This window comes from Oryctolagus cuniculus, chromosome 14, assembly GCF_051225735.1.
Source record: "Oryctolagus cuniculus isolate XC-2025 breed Fujian yellow rabbit chromosome 14, ASM5122573v1, whole genome shotgun sequence".
In the NCBI taxonomy this organism is placed as follows: domain Eukaryota; kingdom Metazoa; phylum Chordata; class Mammalia; order Lagomorpha; family Leporidae; genus Oryctolagus; species Oryctolagus cuniculus.
In genome coordinates, this window is record NC_142880.1 from 92,088,479 (window position 1) to 92,097,054 (window position 8,576).

Sequence of the window (8,576 nt, forward strand, 5' to 3'; positions counted from 1 at the left end):
AGACTCTCTCCTGCCTTCTTTTTTTTTAAGCTTTATTTATTTATTTGAAAGCCAGAGTTACTCATAGAGAGAAGGAGAGGCAGAGAGAGAGAGAGAGAGAGAGGTCTTCCATCTGCTGGTTCACTCCCCCGTTAGCCGCAATGGCTGGTACTATGCTGATCAGAAGCCAGGAGCCAGGAGCTTCTTCTGGGTCTCTCACCCGGGTGCAGGGGCCCAAGGACTTGGGCCATCTTCTACTGCTTTCCCAGGCCATAACAGGGAGCTGGATTGGAAGTGGAGCAGCCAAGACTTGAACTGGTGCCCATATAGGATGCTGGCACTGCAGATGGTGGCTTTACCCGCTATGCCACAGCGCTGGTCCCTCTCCTGCTTTCTGATGGTACCCTTCCAGAAGAAATTATGGCTCTTTGATTCATTTCTAAAATCACATATCCAAACCCCAAATCCTTTCACAACCCCCTCTCATTGATGCTCCAGGATTGTTCATAGTGTGCCATCTCCTAATTTCATTTAGTTTGACCAAAAGCACATTTCTTATGGTATTCAACTAGAGGAAATTGAGAAATTTCCTTCCAACTCAAAGCACACCAAGCTGAATAAATCTACAATATGAGGGGGTTGGTCAAAATCATGTTGAAGATCAAAATAGCAGTCCTAGACCTACTCTTGGTGTCCAGATGCCTAACCCTAAGCCCTCCCCTGTAGAAATCTAGACCCTCAGCTGAGGTCAACAATGACAGGGAGGATGAAGGGCAGTGTGATTCCCTGGAGAAGTCCAGCTCCCTAGCGTTTGTCTGAAAAGGAAGGGGCCAAATATAAATAAAGTCATGAGTTCCAACAGGCAAGCTCTGACACTAGGGGCATGAGCTGTCCCCCCTTGCAGAGGCTACCAACCTGGGCTATCAGCCTCCTGCCTGGTATTTTATTCTGGTCTTGATTTAGCTGTTCATGGGACCTCACCTCTCTGATGTGATCTTGCCCAGTGTCTCCCCTGTGTGAGCTTGAGATGGCTATTGTCCCTCCGATACAGTCTGGCAGTCCATGCACACTTGCTACAGAGAGAACTGCCACTGTGTTTTCTGCCCAGGAATATTCATTTTAAATTTCACATGGGAAGTGCCATGACTTCTTTTGACTTCTCTGAATGCATAATATATCTAAACAAATCATCTCACTTCATCTCTACATTCCTCATCATCTCAGCCTCAGCTCTGACATATGACATCGGACATGACAAAATTACCCTCCTGGTCTTCTAATCTCACATGGAATCTTGCTGTTTAGTAATATATTAAAGCGTTTTCAGCTCTTGAAAAGAATATTGATTGAATTGTGTTGGTTGCTCGGTACAATCTGCTTCTGCTCTTAATGTTTCTTCTTGGGAATAGAGCCCAGTGGATAGAACTATGACAAGTTTTTGCTGGAAATGAAAGACTTCTTTGCTCAATGCAGTGGCAGTGCTGTGGACATTCTCAGCAGAGCTGTCCTATTCTTCGTTGCGAGTGAGTCTATTTAGGGAGTGCACAAAGTCATCTGGCAAAGTCTTATTGTGCAGGCCCCCAACTGGGGCCACCCCAGGCTAATGCTACCTGGGAATGGATCGAAAATTCATTCTGGAATTCCATGAACTATATCCTTTAGATCTTAGATTGATACCTCCTTCTATTTTACTCTGTAATAAGATTTATGCTGTTTATTTTATTTTTGATTTGTTGAGGATGTGTAGAGTATTGTTTATTGGGTACTTATTGAATGTTTCAACATGAATGACTTGATTAATGTAACCGGTTACTTCTTCTGGTTCACCTACAACTGAGCACTATTATTGTCTCTTTGGGATCAAGTTTTTGCTTAGTTTTTCTTAACAGCAAAGATGTGGCACAGAATATTTACATATATTCCATAAATTTCCCCCACCCCCCCCACACACACTTAGGCTGCATTTAAGGTTCATTTATGTTTACAGTGAAGCATAGGATAGCAATGTTTCCTGGAAGAATCAATTCTGATGCATGCATGCAATTCTGTTGTAGTCATCTGGGTCATTCCTGTTTTCTGGGTTTCTCATGACATAAACAAGGACCTGCTACATGGATTGATGGCCCTGGGTTCCAATGTAAGTGGGGCCTCATATATCCCAACAAGGTGGTGCTCTGTATCTGTGTGGTTATAAACATTACATTCTGTTCTTCCCAGCATTTTTAGTAAGTCCTTGCCTTATCTAAATGCAAAACCTGTGATGGCATCCCAAGTGAAGAGAAAGGCAGAGAGTGAAGCAGAATGAATTGATAATACTAAGAGAGATGAGTCACAGCATAACCTTTTGGTGAAATGAAGAATAATGTTGTCTGCGATGACAGGAGGATGTCTCACTTGTCAATGCCTTGATGGCTCATTATTCTATTTTAACTCCAAAAGATAGAGATTAACTAAGAAATTCACAGATCTCAGGCTTTTAGAGGTGCCCCTGGACTTGGGGGTCTTGATATTAGTAGAAATCTGTACTTGATGATCTATGTCCTGGGGTAGAAAGAACAGTCCCTGAGAGGTAGGAATGGGGTTAGGGTGTTTATAATGAGAAATACAGAGGGATTTAACGGAGAAAAAAAAGCTATAACAGTCATAATGGCATAATGGATTGCAGGAATTATTTTATTGGCTAAAAGGTGATAATGGAAAAAGTTCAAACAGATTCATAAGGGGTAAAAATAATTAGAATTTACCAGATTTACCTGGCCCTGAAAAGGGGCACTTTGGTTCTGGAGCGTTGCTGCTGCTACCTAAGCCTTACCTACATTAGCACCAACTCTCCTACATTCTGATCATCTTATGAAACACCGATCTGGGGTCAGGAGTCACCTAAATGGGCTATGTTTAGGTATATTTTTAACGTAGTCCTTCATGAAAATTGAAATGGTGCATATCTCTAAGCAGGAACAAAATTCAGGTTTTGTTTCGTGTTTTTGGAACTTGATGATTGAAACAGTCTCTGATGTGGAAGATGATGGGATTGATTTTGGATAGCCCTTGGGTAGGGAAGCTGCTATCAATTATATACCAAGGAGACAGGAATGTCAGCCTTGGTTAGAGAGGAGCTCAAGAGAAGGAACAGACTTCAGATTCTGCTTGTAGTTTTTCTTCTTCAGCCTCTATTCCTTGACAATTAATGAACCAACTAACGTGGTTTTTGAGCTCTCATTATAAGGTATTAAATTTCTATCTGTATATGAAGCTTCATAGAGAACAAAATATGTATTGATATGATATAATCAGGTTGACAAAATAATCACAGGGTTGTTGTGATAATACACATCAGTATTTATTAATTATTTCCCATGAGCTTTTAAATGTTCTAGATGCTTCACACAAATTTCAGTATTCATGGAAAAACTAAAGGAAGGTAATAACCCATTTTTTAACTTTTATTTAATAAATATAAATTTCCAAAGTATAGCTTTTGGATTACAGTGGCTTCCCCCCCCATAACTTCCCTCCCACCCCCAACCCTCCCCTCTGCCACTCCCTCTCCCATTCCATTCACATCAAGATTCATTTTCAATTTTCTTTATATACAGAAGACCAATTTAGTATATATTAAGTAAAGATTTCAGCAGTTTGCACCCACACAGAAACACAAAGTGTAAAGTACCGTTTGATTACTAGTTATACCATTGATTCACATAGTACAACACATTAAGGACAGAGATCCTACATGAGGAGTAAATGCACAGTGACTCCTGTTGTTGATTTAACAATTGACACTCTTGTTTATGGCGTCAGTAATCACCCTAGGCTCTTGTCATGAGTTTCCAAGGCTATGGAAGCCTCTTGAGTTCACCAACTCTGATCATATTTAGACAAAGTCATAGTCAAAGTGAAAGTTCTCTCCTCCCTTGAGAGAAAGGTACCTCCTTCTTTGATGACCCGTTCTTTCCACTGGGATCTCACTCGCAGAGATCTTTCATTTAGGTCTTCCTTTTTTTTCCCAGAGTGTCTTGGCTTTCCATGCCTAAGATACTCCCATGGGCTCTTCAGCCAGATCCAAATGCCTTAGGGGCTGATTCTGAGGCCAGAGTGCTATTTAGAACATCCGCCAATCTATGGGTCTGCTGTGTATTTCACTTCCCATGTTGGATCATTCTCTCCTTTTTAATTCTATCAGTTAGTATTAGCAGACACTAGTCTTGTTTATGTGATCGCTTTGACTCTTAATCCTATCATTATGATCAATTATGAACTAAAACTGATCACTTTGACTAGTGAGATGGCCTTGGTACATGCCACCTTGATGGGACTGAATTGGAGTCCCCAAGCACATATTTAACTCTACCATTTGGAGCAAGTTGATTCAGCATGTCCCAAACTGTACATCTCCTTCCTCTTTTATTCCCACTCCTATATTTAACAGGGATCACTTTTCAGTTCAATTTAAACACCTAAGAATAATTTTGTGTTAATTACAGAGTTCAACCAATAGTATTAAGTAGATCGAAAAAAAAATACTAAAAGGGATAAAGTATTAAGTTGTTCATCAACAGCCAGGACAAGGGCTGATCAAGTCACTGTTTCTCATAATGTCCATTGCACTTCAACAGGTTTCCTTTTTGGTGTTCAGTTAGTTGTCATCGATCAGGGAGAACATATGATATTTGTCCCTTTGGGACTGGCTTAATTCACTCAGCATGATGTTTTACAGATTCCTCCATTTTGTTGCAAATGACTGGATTTCATTTTTTACTGCTGTATAGTATTCTATAGAGTACATGTCCCATAATTTCTTTATCCAGTCTACTGTTGATGGGCATTTAGGTTGATTCCAGGTCTTAGCTATTGAATAATCACCCCATTTTAAATATGAAAGTCAATCCCAAAATTAGTTAAAATTTCCCCAGGGCTTTAAAAATAGACAATAAGAAAATATTCCTATGATATTAATCATGATGATGATAATACTTCTCAGGTAAATGCTAAAAGCCTATTATATATATACAAAGTTGCTTCAAAAAATTAGAGGGATAAGAGTCAGTATTTGTACTCCAGGGACCACAATCAAACTCATCATCAACTGTGTTCTCAAAACATCCAAACTGTTCTCAGGCCCCATCCTAGATTTAACAATGACTACAGCAATCTTCACCCCAGTGGTCCTCTGGACTCCAGGGCCTGTGGGAATACAGTGAAGCAGAGAGACCCTAAAAGGATGACTTATCTGAAGAGTCACATGGAATGGTTCCAGATTCTGTCCTTGATTATGGGACCTTAAGTAACTGCCTTTTGTCCATGAGACTCAGCTTCCCTGTGGATATACAGAAATAGGGCACATTCCATCTGCCTGCCATATTGGAAACACTTAACAAAAGGGGATTTATGGTATATACTGTGGCTGTTAGTTCTGTTGCATTTGCCTTAGTCAAGATGACCTGGAGTTCAAATGTGTCTTGTAGTATAAAACCAGCTGGGTGGACTCTCTGCTTTGTGAATTATCTCTTGGCTGGTATACCTTGACAATCAGCCTACAAGGTACTGACTCATACAAATCAAGCACACTTTGAGTGGGCAGCAGGGGCCTTCTTTTTAAAAAAAAAAAAAGATTATTTATGTATTTGAAGGCAGAGAGAGAGAAAGAGAGAGAAAGATAGTCTTCAAGCCCCTGGTGGCTGCAATAGCCAGAGCTGAGCTGATCTGAAGCCAGGAGCCAGGAGCTTCCTCTGGGTCTCTCATGTGGGTGCAGAGGCCCAAGGACTTGGGCCACCTTCTACTGCTTTCCCAGGCCATAGCAGAGAGCTGGATTGGAAGGGGAGCAGCCGGGACTCAAACCAGTGCCCATATGGGATGCCGGCACTGCAGGTGGCAGCTTTACCCACTATGCCACAGCACTGGGCCCAGCAGATGCCTTCTTGTGCCTTTGCAACACACAACCCCCATGCAGATTTTCATTTTTTACTTGTGGTCCATTGGCATATTCTTCCTATCCACTGCTTGGAAAACAAAATCATACTTCAAAGCTACTCATTGATAATTTATGGCTAGTCATTTGACAGAACATGGTCAAAATATCCGAAGTTCATTAGGTTTGAAAATCTGTTGTGTGGGCAGGCCTATTTGGGAATAAGGGTACTTCTTGACTTTGAATTTAATTAACAAAAATCCCTTGCCTTGCGTGGTTCGATTTTTAAAGTCAAGATGGGATAGTTTTACCAGAGGGACCTGAAAATTGGCATTTGGGCTCAGACCTAGGTGGAGCAACATGGCTAAACATACAGAGAAGGTCCAGATGCAGGGTAGATACAGGACTTGCTATGGGGCCTCCCTCTGGAAAATGGTGAAGAAAATTGAAACTGCCAGCAAGCCAAGTACACTTGCTCCTTCTGCAGCAAAACCAAGAGGAAGAGACAAGCTGCAGGGACCTGGCACTTTGGTTCCTGCATGAAAACAATAGCTGGTGATACCCAGACATAAAACACTTCTGTCGTCACAGTAAGACCGCAATCAGATGACTGAAGGAATTGAAAGACCACTAAAGGTACCATCTTTGAGACATCAGTTATCTATAATAAATGGGTTAATTTATTTAACAAAAATAAATCTAGCCATATACCCAATCACCTTGATAGTAACATTGGTTAACTGAAAATCTGCTGGATGGTTTTTTCTCTGTAAGCTGGATGACATTTTTAGCTGTGGTATTCCACCTTTTATCTCTGGATGTTACAAAACTTCCACTTTTTGAAAGTATTGTTAACAAAATAACTAACATAGCATTAAAGTTAGCATTTTTAAGTAGGCCCTTCTTCTAGCTTATAAATGCAAGCAAGGTATTTATCCTCTTAAAACTGAATTTCTTGATCTGTAAAAGGGGAAAATAATATCTAATTTATGTTGTTGTTGTGAAAACCAGTGAATTTGCATATATAAAGCATGTAGTAACATTTTGTGGTCATAGAAAAATTCAGTAATTAGTAGCTACTTGCCTTGAATGGGAAAATTAGTTTTTAGTTAAATGCCATCAACCACAGCCTTTGGAATATGGACGAGTCATGACAAATTCAGCCATTTGTAACTGCCTCTATCTTAATTCTCCCGACTTCAACAAAGAAGAAATATGATGCAGTCCCTTTTTGTAAAATCCCAATTAACTGTCAGAGTGCAGAGTATTTATATTTTAGATCAACTAGTGGACTGTAATCTACCGTTAGGGTTCTTGGCAAATAAATTTGCAACACACACACACACACAACCAAAGCATGGAAAAGATCATGAGAATTTCTTTCATAATGTTCAAGTCTCCAAAGAAAATGTAAACTCTGCTCTGTACTCAACCTCACTCAGGGTTCTTTTGAGGCTGGAAATAGTTATCAACTCCTTCAGGGAACAAAGTGAGTGAAGTCTTTGAATTCTAGCATCTCTTTCTACATCCACCTTGAGCATGAAAGTGACAAAGCTCCTGATCAAAACTTTGGATCTTGGTTATAGCTTGGGGATAGAAAGTGTCAATGCCGGCACTAAGTCTTCAATCAAAGCTTTCCCATCACACACATAGTCACACAAGGTCCCACTTGAATAGAATCAGACTCAGAGAGTAACTAGACTTTCAGTGCTATTTTGAAGTGAAATCCAACTTGATGATAGATTGGCACAAACTTATACAATTGCACTATTGAAAAAACCTTTTAAAAAAGACTTCTCAATGACAGTTTTTGTCCACCATTTCTATGTACTCCAGAGTAATTCCCTTGAGCTATGTGACTGTGTGACTGTGTTGTGATGTTGAAAAGTAATTTAAGGCTACTGGAATGTTCTGTGCTTATTCCAGTAGAGGCATAGAAGTCTTTCTTTCAGTTGTTCCTCCTTTCCCACATGAAACAGAGCCTCTTCTTGCTGTCGGTAATGACGGTGCTGTCCCAGTCTGAATGGGAAGACCATTGGGGTTTTGCTCTCTTCCCTTTGTAATAGAGAATGCAGTATAAGTAGATAATAAGCAAATAACAGTTGTAGGTTTAAGTCCCTGCCCTTCAGAGCCTCAAACCCTCCACACAGCCCCATAATGGGAAGATGCACCTGATGGTTTATGTGGGCTGTTTGGAGCCACTCAGGCTGACCATCTTTGTGAGCCTTTGAGTTGCCTCCTTCCTGTTCCCAAGAAGATAAGAGTCTGAAAAAACAATTCAACCCTATTAAATAGACACAAGAACAGCTGGACAGAATCTGAGCACTCTTAATTCAATGGATTTCATTAATAGATAGGTTGATTTATATTTTTTATTCTTTGGCAACATTTTTTAAAATTTGCAATAAACTCCTCTTATCAGTAAGCTCAAATGGAGAGTGCATTCTGGATTGGAAATTCAATATTAAAGCTCCATATCTAGTGAAAACTGATAATGAACAAGACATTTTCCCATCCACCATGGGGGCCTGACCCCATGAACTCCTGAAGTCGTGCATCTACTGAAGATGCTTCAGCACCTACTCCATCACCTGTGGTGCCTCAGGGCACCAGTGTCTAGAAATATGAACGTGCCACCTGTAGCCGTATCGTTTGGTTTTACACACTGCTCAATGCAATGTGACTGTTT

General features: G+C 40.4%; 1 pseudogene; it reads left to right on the forward strand.

Annotated features, from left to right (window-relative positions):
• Positions 1-6,247: 6,247 nt before the first annotated feature.
• On the forward strand, positions 6,248-6,521 carry LOC108177253 (large ribosomal subunit protein eL43 pseudogene; annotated as a pseudogene).
• The last annotated feature ends 2,055 nt before the right edge of the window (positions 6,522-8,576 follow it).